Here is a 13,963-nt window from a genome sequence, read left to right on the forward strand (position 1 = left end):
AAAGGTCGCCTGCGATCACATCAAGGCCCCCGTCTCGGTACAAAGCAAGTGTAAAATTACAATTACACCTTAATGAATGGCATATTTCATTACACATACATGCTAATTAACAAGTTTCAGATACAACTCTGGCAGTGATAAGCATCTGTTCAATCCTCAAAGTTATATGTTGCTTTGTTCTGAGAGCGGGAAAAAAGACAAGAGCATATGCCCTTGGAAAAGGGTAACATTTGTGAGGTGGTTCTAGCACTGCTTTCGGAGCGGGGCCTCTCACTGCAGTGTCAGTGTTCCAGGTGGAGTGTGGGAGGAAAGGCTGGTGTTCTGGCTTTTGTAATGGGCATCCGTCTCCACAGGCTGACGTGAGCACGCAGTGCACTAATCGCTTTAGCTGATCCCGCTCGGCTGTGTGTGAGGCAGATGTTTGTCAGGCTACAGCACTGCTCAGCGTTCACACTGCACCAAGCGAGATTAACCGGCACCTTTATATATTTATTTATTTCCCTCCTTGCCCCCGCCTGCCCCAATTCTTAATCCCTAACTAAAAAGCTAAGGGCAAAAAAATAGCACTATATTAGATCATTTCAAAGAAATTTGTTTTCCTCCATGAATTTCCAAGAGCGGCGTTGGGGAGAACAGCCAAACGCATAATAAGACAAATGTTTACGAAACAGCGACAAGGCCACTCTATCATTTCGACACGCAACTCTCTGAGGTCTTGGAACATTTTCCTGGTGTAAGTCAAAAATAAGAAACATTTGAAGTGAGAAACCCAAGCCCTTGTCATTTGATCTCTTTTCCCCTTTCTTTCTTCTCTGTTGTTCCATTATGCAGGTGCTGGAGGCCTGAGGGTACGAGGCATCCGCAGGACTGGGCTGTGTGCATATGCTGCTACCCTGTGCATAAACACTACCAGACGTCCATCCAGCCCAGCTCTGCTCTGCCGTATATTACTCACAGGCTTCCAATTTGGCCAAATCAACCCAGCATGTTCCTCTCTGCTCGCCGCGCTCCCATGAAAAAGCATAGTCGTCCGGGATATGTAAACATCTCGTAGCTTATGGCAGAGGACGGGAATGACCCGCTGCCGGTACAGAATACAATGTGCAAAGATCAGACTTTATCCAGATGTTATGTACTTTGTTCTAAGCCGCTTTAATTGTTGTTACTGTTTCGTGACTTTTCATGAGTTTGGAGACAATGGGAGTTGTTTACATACAATCATAGTGACCATATGAAAATCTTTTAGTACTAGGGGTCAATCAGGATTTCTTTCTAATAGCTGATGCTGATATGTGGAATGACATACATACGTTTCTAAAAAACATCCTAGTCCTGTTTTCCTATTTTTCCCTGTTAGTCATTTCATTTAGGTTATTCACTGCCCTAGAAGCAACCAAGCAAACAAACTAATACAATGTACTTATATATTTTTACATGATAGAATTATAAATTGTACAAAAATATGAAAATATATTTAATATATTAGTTTTTTCTCCATTATAAATATTTGCATATATTTATGCATTACAAATATTTTTTATAAATGTAACAAAAATAGTACTTCGTTTGATGTTTAAATATAATAAAAAGTAATAAATTATAAAAAACAACTAATAATTAGCATTAGGTCAATCTACATTTTATAATCTAACTATAATAGTGCGCTATATAAATTCTTATAAAATGTTTAAAAAATATGAAACCATATATTTTTTTCTTTGCTATATTTTTCACATAATTTTGATGGCCTAAATGTATTTTAATAGCTAAATCGCAAATAATCTAATTGTTTTTTTACGTAAGCCTCAACCTAAAGGTTAAGGTATACTTCATTTTTCTGCATTCTGCTCAGTCTAACGCACAGCAGTTTCCACACAGATGGATGAGTTCAAAACAGGCGCAGTACCACCTAGTGAACTCTGAACATGAAAGTGGACTGTCTGAACATTTCACCTTGCGTGCACACTGTTGTATGCACACCGTCCCCAATGAACACAAAAAATGGTGAGCACTTAGGAAAAAACAAGATGCACAGGAAACTACCTTAAAATCAAAAACAGTACTAATCTAAATGCAAAAATGCAATAAATTAATTGCACATTAAGGACAAACATCTAAATTTACAAGCACTGTTAAAAAAAAAAAAAAAACATTGAACCATGAAATTGAAAGAAAACAATGTCAAATTTAAAGGCATGCCGACCTGTGTGTTCTGCAAGCTGGGAGTAAGGTCAGCAGCCCCCCCTCCCCCTCCCCTCCCTTCATAAAGTCCGTGGAGAAGGTCCCTCCGTGAGCTCCCGTCTAAACTAGGGTCCACCGCACCTGCAAAAAAAAATAAAGAACACGTTACACCTTCAGCATGAAATAAGAGTATCCTCCAAGGACCGCTCTCCAAACCAAAGTAAATCACTTCACACATACACCCCTGAAGATCTGATATTTCCCGTTCCACTGATGTCTCCTGCACAGGTCTGGTATGGCATGTTTTGTTTGTTGCGCTGGGAGTTTTCAGCTAGAGTGACATCAAACACAGCCACCCTGGACTGCCTAGGAGTAAAGACTCCTGCTATAACCCGCTTCCCACTGCTCACAAACTGCGTCCTTCCGAAAGGTTATCACAGAGCCGATTTGTCGCTCCTAATCCAAAATTCATTACATATAGCAGTTACCACACTTTAATACGATACGTTTCTTGAATGGCTGGGTGAGATCCTTCACAGTTCACTGGGAGTTAAGGACAGCGTAAAACAAAGCATAAAAAAGGACAGAGATGCTTTGTGAAATCGCAAAAGTGGCATAAACATGTAAAGTGGTATGTGTCAGCAGCAAATCAAATTTACTGACCTCACAACTAATCACAAATTGTTAGGTAAGGAAATTAGGTTCCTATTAACCCTGTATAAGGGATAAAGATGGAGAATCTTTGGTTTTTTGGCATGAACGGCCACCCTGTGACACGGGTTCCTGGGGCCGCTTTCTGAGTGATAGCAATGGTCAGACAGTAATGTCAGACAGTAATGTGTGGCATAAATGTGAAAGTGATAATGATGGGGCACTCTCATCGTGCCCGGCTTAAATAGCTGCTAACTGGATTGGATGGCTGACCATCACATCTCTCTGAGCATAATACACATATCTTCTAAGTTGACGAGAGCAGGATCAGCGGATGACGATGTGCAGCAATGTCTGCGTTGGAGCAAACACAGGAACACTCAAATGTGAGGCATAAAGAGAAGAGCCAAGTCTCTAACTTGTCCAAGCAGCTGTTTCAAAGCAGTTTTACCCACAACACCATGACAACTCGGATGGGTAAATGATCAAATTCAGATTTCACCAGTAAAAAAAATGTACAGTAAGTAAAAAATGTTTGTGTGTGTGTGTGTGTGAGTGAACATATCATATATCACTATGAATGATCAGAGTGAATATTCTACTTTAGCAACTACTTTAGTCTTTGTGCAAGTGAAACACAATTAGAAACACAACACAGAAACACAATTAGAGGCTGTGAAATGAGTACAATCAGTACATGCTTCATTCCAGGAGAGGAAGATTACAATTTCTGCATATTTGAATCCACTAGAAGGCAATCACTGAAATATGCAAACATTCATGAGAAATAAATGTAGTGGAAAATTTGGTGCATATCTGCAATCAAGTTTCATGTGCAGATCTAGGAAAAAAGTAAGGAGCTAAAGCAAATCAAACTGATTCTGTTTCTCAATGAGGTTTCAAAAGAACCCTAAAAAAACATGCCTGAGTAATAGCATGTGTTTCAAAATGAGAGAGATTATTGGAAGTGTCAGTACAGTTACTAAATGCAGAGAAAACACATGCACATGCTTTTAAAATGTGTGATCATTCTTTATGAAGTGCTATATACAAGTCATTTTCCACTTTGGACAAGTGCCTTTCAACTGCTTGCAGGCCTATTCTGACAAAGTCATGAATAACAATTGTGAAAAAAACAATACTAAAAGCATAAAATAAAATCAAACATTTATCTTTTAACTTTATATATCCTATTGTTTGCTAAAAGGATTTACTTGAATTAAATTATAGTAGTATAATAATTTACATTTAGGCTGGACTTTAATTAAACAGCCATGTACTCTTCAACAGTGCACAATTCCATTGATTTGCTTCAACCCTTTAAAGCCATTACCCTTCTCCAACCTCTAAATGCGACACGCTCCTGCATGCACATCATTCTCAGCATCCTAAAATTCACATTGCACATTTCTGAAAGAACCAGTTATTTTTACATAACACACCCTTTAATTCAATTTAAACAGATTACTAAATGTTGAGTCATGACATGTAGAAAGAAAGAAAAAAAATCAATGTAGCCAGCAGTGCAAACAGTTGATAATTGCGAATGGAAGTGGGGGGCGGGAGTGCAAACATCATCTTTTAAGGTGAAACAGTAGAGTTCTTCACTACAGACAAAAGTCAGTTGGCAGAACCCAGAATTGATCATTTACATGCAAACAGAGAAGGCAAAAAATTGGTTCAATCTCCAGTAAGCATTTTGAGGCGCTGCTTCACACAGGCATCCAGCAAAATCAATTCACACTCTGAAGAAACAGTTTTTCTCAGCTGGAGATAATGTGCCACACTATGGGTTTTCAGATACTTATCAGAGGGAAATTAGCTAAGGAATACTCCCCCCACCCAAAAAAAACAAACAGGTCAAGCGTTCCACCTCCCTTCCAAATCAGTGATATCATCAACTGGAGCTCCAGAGTAAAGGTCAAAAATTAAAATGATTTGAGCACAGTCCCTTCCAATTGGTCATTTCTAAAACATCCTGGGGATATAAAGGAAAGCGAATACTGTATTTAAGAGTGGAATGAGTCTTCCTGTTGTGTAGCCACTTCTGCAGTACACTGCAAAGCCATTTAGAGCTGTTGAATGCGTCAGATCTTCAGGGATGATTTGATTAGAACGTTTAATTTACTTTAGTTAACAGGTCTATTTAAAATTCATGACAGATTTCAAAGATTTTCCATCGGAGAAGTTTAACAAAAATGTGTCATTTAACTAGCTTTTTTATTTTACACTTGCATTTAGCAATGCATTTTTCCACTTTAAACCATCATTGAGTGCTTGTAATAACTGTGATAAATAAATGTGATCTATAGCCTAGTTGATTTTGATTCTAGGGATGTTTCTAGGCAGACATGCACTCTTTGCATGTTTAATAACGCCACACTGCTTACCGTCCTAAAAATCATTTATTGTTATAAAAATACCATGAGCTGTAAAAAAAAAAAAAAAAACTCATACAGAAATAATCAAATGTCTAATTTCCTAATTCCTATATTCCTATATTATGTCTACTTGCCTATATTATGTGTTCAAAATTCGTTTCGCTTTTCCCGCTCAGTGTGGAAAGGCCTTAAGGATGAAACGTTGCTCAGTTTGTTTGAAAATCCCAACCAGACCAAAAGAGCAGCACTATTATTTACAGTTTGGGGGCAGATCTATCTGTTCATCAACCAATAAAAGACAGGAGGAGTTTTCAGGAAACTTGTTTGAAACAGTAACAGAAATAACAAACTTTACCTTTAACGAAACAGACAACAGTCTTCTTCTAAAAACCCCTTTGGCTCAAATATCGGTGCACAAACCAACCCCAAGTGGAACAGGACTGGTTGCATTAAAAGCATGACTGTGCAGAAATGAATTCAATGCCCAGGCCAGATGTTCATGCCTGTCAGAGAAACTATCCAGATACAGATCTAAGAAAAAGAAACTGAAATTTTTGTTTAAGAGAAATATTTTAAACATACTCTCTGATACTGTAAAATTATTATAACTGAATAATGTTCAAAGAAGCAAACATGCTTTTCTAATTAATAGGGATGTAACGATTCACTCAACTCATGATTCGATTCACAATTTTGATTTCACGAATCAAATTTTCTCACGACTTTTTTTAACAATATGAGATTGAAGACATTATACAGTAAATTAAAAGGTGTTGTTTTATTTGGCTATTGCTGCATGTTTCTTCTTGAAATTGAAATATAACAAAACTAACAAATTAATACCAAACCCCAAATCAAACAAGTTACACAAATAAAATAAATCTCTTAACATGAAAAAACTAAGGCTTTGCTCTTTCTAAAAACTAAGGCGTCTGTGCTCTTTCTAATTTAAAATTAGAGGCAACCACTTAATTTTAATCGTGATTCAAACAAAGATGCAGCATACATGGAGCATGGGTAGTTTTTAATTAAATTAGACTGTATAATTTTTTAATTTGAAGAAAAACAGAATATACTGACTTTAGTTTTGTAGAACTATACTACATAAATATCTGAACAAAACAAAAGACGAGCTTAATGAGATGCAGATTCACTCTCTGACAAAAGGTGGCGCTTATGAACAGCAATGATACAGTGTTTGCTAAGTTATCACTGTAAACAAAGCAGATCTGCGCTTATGAACACTACTTTAATATGCATTGTTCAGAGGCAAGATAAAAAACCATACCATACTACCATTTTTTTTTTAAATAGTTCCCCTCAGAGATACTAGGATGCATCGATCCGATAGTCAATGCCAATATCGGCTCCGATACTGGCATTTTTCTGCCGGATCAGGTATTCATCAGATGAGACTGATCCTAATCCGATATTGTGCATATACTTATTCTGTTTGTTGGTCCCCAAGAAAGGCACAAAAACATGATAAAGTACCAAAACTTTTGTGTGCACTATATTTCAAGTGTTCTGAACATGTTCCATAGTTCACTGTGAGGTACAGATTGAGGTACTGTCTTCCTACATTCAGAAATCAAACTGTGTGTTTCATTTGGTTACTAGTCAAAACGATGAAACGCTCTTCTAGAGCGCACAGTAACTGAGGTTTAAAACTGTTAAAAAAAAGGCTCAAACTAATGCACAGATTTAATACATTGCGTATCAATATCTCTTCCCTTTGTACTAACTTTTCCATGTGGATCATGCGCACTGCGCACTGTGAGTCAGTGTCGTTTCAAGTTAATTATTCTGCACACGGGATGCGCAGAAGCACTAAATGTCTAAATGTAGTAGATTGTGTTTAACACACAAAAGAGCAACGATCAGGTCAACACAGAGAAGTATAGGAGTATATTAAAAAAAAAACAACAACACTGTGCTGGTCTCAGATTGGATCGGTATCGACAAATACTCAGAATTTTCGGTATCGTATTGGTTTTGAAAATATGGTATTGTTGTATCCCCTAAAGCCCTTTCACACTGATTCTGGAAAATACACACGTAATGTGTCCTGCCAATTGTTCCCAGGTCGCTAGATTTTGCACTTTCACACTGATTACCTGGAATATTTGCCCACAACACACAACCCGTAACGGTCTAGTAATGACACGTGACATCAGGATGTGATGTGTAATGTACATGTCAAAATGCTAGGCACGTTAACTTTCACTTAAATTGGCTAACGATCTCAGCTTCAGCATGAAAAGTGAGGAACTAACTGATCTCTGCTTCATTACAGTTTGCACATATTTTTTTTTAGTCGCGAACGCTGATCTTCCTTCAAAACACCCGGTAAAAGAGACAAACCCTTTACTTTTGTTCACAGCGATCGTTCCGGGACTGGACCCGGAAATGTTACTAGGTCCCCAACCTGGGATCAATCACATAATCAATCCCAGGACATGTTTGCGTTCACACAGAAGGCGACCCTGCAATGTTCCGGAGCTTAAGAGACACATTCATATAAACTCCTACTCCGATTGTATTGTGATTTGTTTGGCACCTCAACTGATTTGAATTGTCACATATTTGAATTGATTTTCAACCTGCTTGCTGTTAATTGTTACATCCCTACTAAAGATGCATCAAATCAGAATTCAGGATATTTAAAAGACACATGCTTAATAATATGTTCATATTCCTTCAAAATGTCTGTCAGTGCCTAAGTTCAGATATAGAGCTTTGTTTGTTTTAGTCTTGACTGTTAATCACATTCATGTCTGTTAAGTGACCTATATCTGTCATCAGTGTGAACAGACTCACTCTGAAGGGAGCTGCAAAATAACGTCACACACATTATCCACACAATCACAAAATAATGACCATGGGAACTATCTGTAAATAATACCACAGCAAATGACAGTTATTATCACAACTAAAACAATATAAAATGTTGCAAACAATAAAACTACCATTTAAAAATGTTCTGTCATTTTGTTTACTTTTTTTAGATGACAGCAGTGGCTAATAGCAAGTTACCACATTTTTACCACATGATTATTTAGTGGAAACTGTGGTTACAATGGTTACTTTGTAAGGACGTGCATTTATAAACCTCAAACCCTATATTTGCAGGAAAAAGTCCATCATGTAAAATGAATACAATATCTAAAAAAAATATATACTATCAGTGATTTACTATCACTGCCTGTTTAAATTTCCCTCAAAGTATGCTTGAACCAAAACATCTCTGCCAAAAGCAAATCCATCAAATAAAACACACAACTACAAACTATGTCCTAAATCAGTGCTTCTCAAACTGTGGTACATGGAGTCAGCTGCGTGTACACTAGGGATGCACCGAAATGAAAATTCTTGGCCGAAACCGAAAACCGAAAAAGAGAAAACCAAGGCCGAAAACCGAAACCGAAACACCGAAAGAAATTATGCCAATTATTAGTACCATTGCATTTATTGCTATGACCGTGTACTAACTTTACTAAAATTAAGACATTGCAATTGCATAAATTAATATTAAAGTTACAAAGATAATTACAATTACATAACTTATTAAAAAAAAAAAAAAACATAAAAATACATAATTACAAATGATGCAAATATTTATTAAGCACATTGCAACAATGCACAGTATAAAATAAAATTCAAACTAAAAATGTATCCCACTCATGTGTATATTTAATAATAATGTACAGGCCTACTGGCCTGCAGAAAGGTTTTAAAATAAACAGTTCTCTCATAAAAACAAAGTGCATTTAGGTGAAGTGCATTTGAAATTTTTCTCTGTAGGACTAGAAAGTGCATTACTTCTCCAGTTGGCAAGACTGTTACCACTTCTGGGGATGGGGACTTCAGACAGATAACCATCTAGCTGTTGAGCAGTTGAGCTTGTCATCTGCCTGACATTTGAGAAATATTTGAGAGAGTGAATTTAAATAGGGCCAGGGCATAAATAAACATTTTTATCAAATTAAAGCAGAAATCTAGCAGAAAATCTAGCATAAATATGGCTACAATCTGATATTATGTATGTATATATGTTTGTGTGTGTGTGTGTGTGTGTGTGTGTGTGTGTGTGTAGTAGTAGTAGCCTAAGAACAAAATAGCCAACGTATTATTATTATTTGAGGCACTTTCTTGCAGAATTCCACTGAACATATCAGACAACGATGGTGCATGCCACTCATCTGGTGCAGAGACGAGTCTTTTTTTTCTGCGCTCTGATCTGTCTCCTGCGCTTGGAGCTTCTCCGTCTCCACGCGGGTTCTCCGTGATCATTTGGATCATTGCTCGTGCGTGCTGCCTTATTTCCGCATCCAAGTAATGGTCTTTATAATGCGGATCAAGCACATTCGCGATGAAGTGCAGAGGATCCGACAAGATCTCAGTGAGACGTGTGCTAACAGACTCTATAAGACTGTACTTTTCTTTGTTTTCACTTCGTGGTCCGTCTTAATCTCTTTGTTAGGAGACGCTTTAGTGCTGCGAATAAAGGAGTAAGAAGAGAGAGAATGTTCTCACTGGTGTTAAGTGAATGTCGCATGGAGCTCGTGGTCTGCGCTATGCAGGTGCACGTGCAGGTCGCGGTTTCTGTTTGCGTCATCACAACATTTCGGCCGTCTTGTTTCGGTGATAAAAGTCTATCGGCCGAAAACCGAAAAGGCCATTTTCGGCCGAAAATTTTCGGTGGCCGAAATTTCGGTGCATCCCTAGTGTACACCATTTACTGGGGATGGGCATTTTAGGGCATTTTAGTCATTCCACACACAGTTAAACTAAACAAGTTGTTCTACTTAAATTTTATATGTTCTCCATCATATGCCTTCAGAAGACTTTAAAAACAATTCACAAGTCATATGGACCACATTTATGATACTGTTTTCTGTTGCTCTGTCGTTATTATGCAGTTTTACAGACGTAATTATTTGCTAACTTTAAATGGGAAAATGCCATACTGAAGTCAAGTTTGGAGTTTGGAACAACATAAGTAAAAGTAAATTTAATTTTTGGGTAAACTATCACTTTAAATTCAGAAATACTAATTTTGATGACAAAATGTGTATACTGATTGTGGCTCACAGTTTTTCTCTTTAGGTTTGAATAGCCTATCATTACACCCCTATTATTTAGAAGTTCTGATCGAATGTGGTTCTTGGCCTGAAAAGAAAACCATTTGATTATAGGCCATTTGAGATCTGTTATATTGATGAATTTTACTTGTCAAAAAGTACTTGCGGAGTCCAGCGTCTCTCATCCACTTAGAGATCATGTGCATACAGAGTCAAATGTCAGAGAAAAAACAAACATGACAGGAATATAAAAATCGGACTCCATTTTAGCTTCTCCATTCTCTCAGCTCCATTTAGCCCTGACACATTCACATTCTGTTTACCGCTACTGTAATTAACAGAAGCAACTCTCTCTGACTGAGACTCCACATAGCAGTAAAGGTACATTATGCAGCGTTTTGCTATGCTAATCCAGGTAATTTGCTTCATGCTGAGCACACTTCCCCAGTGTCTTGATTAACGATACATTTTCCTGATCAAGATATGACGCATGGCATCTCATATATTAGGCTAGTTCTTAGAAAGAATGCTTTTCTTGAAATCATTCATTTGCTCATAAATTGTTCAATTCCCTGCAAATCTGCCCATACGGGAAGCCATTTAGCAAAGCCCGTATAAGCTTCTTAAAAGCAGATTGGAATGAGTGACTGGGCAAGACCTCCAAACTGTCTTTAGCCTGTTTTTTGAGGATGGCAGTTATGTACACATGGCCTAGATATAAATCGAAACACGATCAAACAAAAACAGAACTAGAGTCCGAATACACATACTTCAGTATTCAAACAGCAGAACATGAAATGATGATCTCCAAAAAATCTGTATTGATAATAATATTGTGGGTGAATACCACCTACATCTTCTGAAGTCTGCAACCAGCTCAGGAACCATCGTATTTGAAAAGTTGGAAAAATATGCAAAACTAAGTAAGTAGTAGAAAGAAGAAGTCCATCAAAGCAGCAGTAGTAGTTTAATAGCATTAAAAAGCTTGTGTGTGCATGTGCGTGTGTTTGAAAGAAGTCTCTTTTGTTCACCAAGGCTACAATTATTTGGTAAAAAATGGAGTAAATAAAATATATATATATTTTTACAAATCCAAATAACTGTTTTCTATTTTCATATATATATATATTTTTTTTTTTATTGTCATTATTATTATTATTATATATATATATATTTTTTTTTTTAAGTTTTGATATTTATACACAGGAGAGAAAATTATGTATAAACAAAATAAAAAACAGCAAAAAAACAACGATTGATACAGTAAGTAGATTATGTTCATTTTTTTTTATTATTATTAACATAACTATTTTCATATATTTTAAATGCAATTTATTCCTGTGGTGGCAAAGCTGAATTTTAAGAAGCCATTACTCCAGTCTTTAGTGTCTAATATGCTGATTTGATGCTTAAGTATCATTTCTTATTCTTTAGCAATTATTTGAAAAATACATCTTTTGTAACATTATCACATTGTCTTTACGGTGACACCTGCATTATACAGTGCATACTTCATCAATAGTTAAGATCAATTTCAGAACATATTTGAAATGTAGTACAGGAATTCAGGCGTAGCCTTGAGCTATGTGCTCATTCACACAAGAGTCTTTATTAATAACACTCGAGGGGGATGTCAGAGGTCTTATCAAGGGCGGAGTGACTGATGATGATAGCACTAGCCCCTTATTACGTCAACTGACACTATAAAGACAAAGTGCATTGAGCTATTATATGGAATAACTAAAGCAATAGTTCTGATCATGTCATCCTATCCATATTCCCCATGAAGCTTGATGATCTCTCCTGCTTACCATGCTGGAATACTGATCCATCTGATCCAAGTGGAATCATACAGTTTGCTTCGTTCATTTGTATGCCTGTCAAAGAGAATGCTGGAAATATCTCATTTTCCTTTGAGCCAATACCTCATCCGTCAATGGGAACAAAAGGTCAGACACATTACAGTGGTCTGACTGCGTGTGTTCAAACCCAACCGCTGCTTGTCTGAGATGAACAATAACATCCCTCAAACAGTAAATAGAATTCATTTCAGGGTCTAAATGGAAGCATGTCGCCACAAGGGGAAGAACAGAGCGCTGGAAAATGTAAACGTTCTAGCAAACATTCTAAAGTACTTACAATTAAGCTTATTTCAATAATCAGCTAAAAATGCTCGCTAACATCCCCTAAAAACAACATAGCAACTTTTATGTGCTTTTATGTGCTAGGTCACATTTCAGGACATTTCACTGTACTAAATGATATCTAGGATCAAAATTCGGGAAAGCTACTTTTTAAACGTCTTTATCTTACTACAAGATAATAACAATATTATCTAACTACATTGAAGCTACTTAAACGGACAATCTTCCTAAAGACCCATGAAATGGAAATACACCATCTATTTCATGAATGCATGATTCAACTATGCATGTTGAATTTTTATTCATTTTAAATGTCACGATATACTCGACAGCCTAGAGAAATGACAGACATCTTTCTGTTCACATAGAATGAACTGAACTGTCCAACACTACCTAAGAGAGAGTATTGTTAAGAAAAAATGATGCTTTCCAAAGCTGCATCTTCCTTCAGTTCTTTACCAAAAAACAATCTGACATTTCAACCCAGTAATAAAAATGTAGTTTGTTACTGGAAAGCTACACTAATTTGAAAGCAGCTGTCTGCTGTCAGACTACTAAGAATTGCAGTTAGGATAGTTTTGTCTTTTCTAAGTTGAGTTAGGATTGCTTTTGAAACAAAGCAGAAAATGTAGGAAATGAAATGCTCTATTTTCTTGTTTGACGGACAGAGCCGGATCCCTTGTGTGCTCTTGACAGCACAGCGGATCCCGGTGATGATGCAAGTCCAGACCTCAGGCCCAGCTTCAGTGAGTCACAGAGCAGAGCAGGCTGTTTGGATCACAAAAACTCGTCTATTATTACACCACACATGTCACAACTCCCAGTGGCCCCCACGAGCCTGACACACACACCAAAACAGCTGCAGACACTTATACACAAACACATCACCCACTGAGACAAGACCGAGATAATAAAGAGCGCACTTATATGGATACATAGACAACTCAATAAAGCACTTCTGTATAACACTTCTCATTGTGCACGCTCTTATTCAGCTGAAGACTACAACTGAAGTGTTTTCACTGTTTTCTGTACAAAAGGTGATCATTTGCTACACTGGATAATCCAGGTCCAACGGAGTGCAAATGCACTTGCTTTTTATTTCAAAAAGGTTAAAGATATCATTTATATGCTGTTATTTATTTATACTTTTAATTAGTTTAAAGTTAGTTGTTTTTGACTTTTTTTTTTCAAGTTTGAGCTTCAGCTTTACTTCATTTGACAAAACAGATTTGTAATAGTTACAGTTTCAGCTAATTGTAATGGCAAAGTGTTTAATTTCTGGAACACTAGCAGGTACTGTCACTCGCATCCTTGTTTCATTTGAACATTAAACATGAATTTTAACCATCGAAAAAACTAATCCTTGCTCATAAAACAAACAAATGGACTTCAGTTCTGACTGCTGACCTAATTGTGCAAAAATTGCACTTTTCACTTTTAATAGAAATAGTTGTATCAAAAAATTTTATCATATTATATGACATACTTTCTTCTTTGGGATAATATATATATATATATA

The 13,963-nt window shown here is 36.7% G+C and overlaps 1 protein-coding gene across 5 annotated transcripts in view; it reads right to left on the reverse strand.

Annotated features, from left to right (window-relative positions):
- Positions 1–13,963, reverse strand: part of LOC128026130 (zinc finger MIZ domain-containing protein 1-like) — a 123,092-nt gene that overhangs the window by 82,899 nt on the left and 26,230 nt on the right. For all 5 annotated transcript variants that reach the window (XM_052612882.1, XM_052612883.1, XM_052612881.1 and 2 more), the window contains exon 2: positions 2,204–2,322. The gene's annotated coding sequence lies outside the window, so the exon portion shown is untranslated. The remainder of the gene's footprint in view (positions 1–2,203; positions 2,323–13,963) is intronic.

Source organism: Carassius gibelio, chromosome A13, assembly GCF_023724105.1.
Source record: "Carassius gibelio isolate Cgi1373 ecotype wild population from Czech Republic chromosome A13, carGib1.2-hapl.c, whole genome shotgun sequence".
Taxonomy (NCBI): domain Eukaryota; kingdom Metazoa; phylum Chordata; class Actinopteri; order Cypriniformes; family Cyprinidae; genus Carassius; species Carassius gibelio.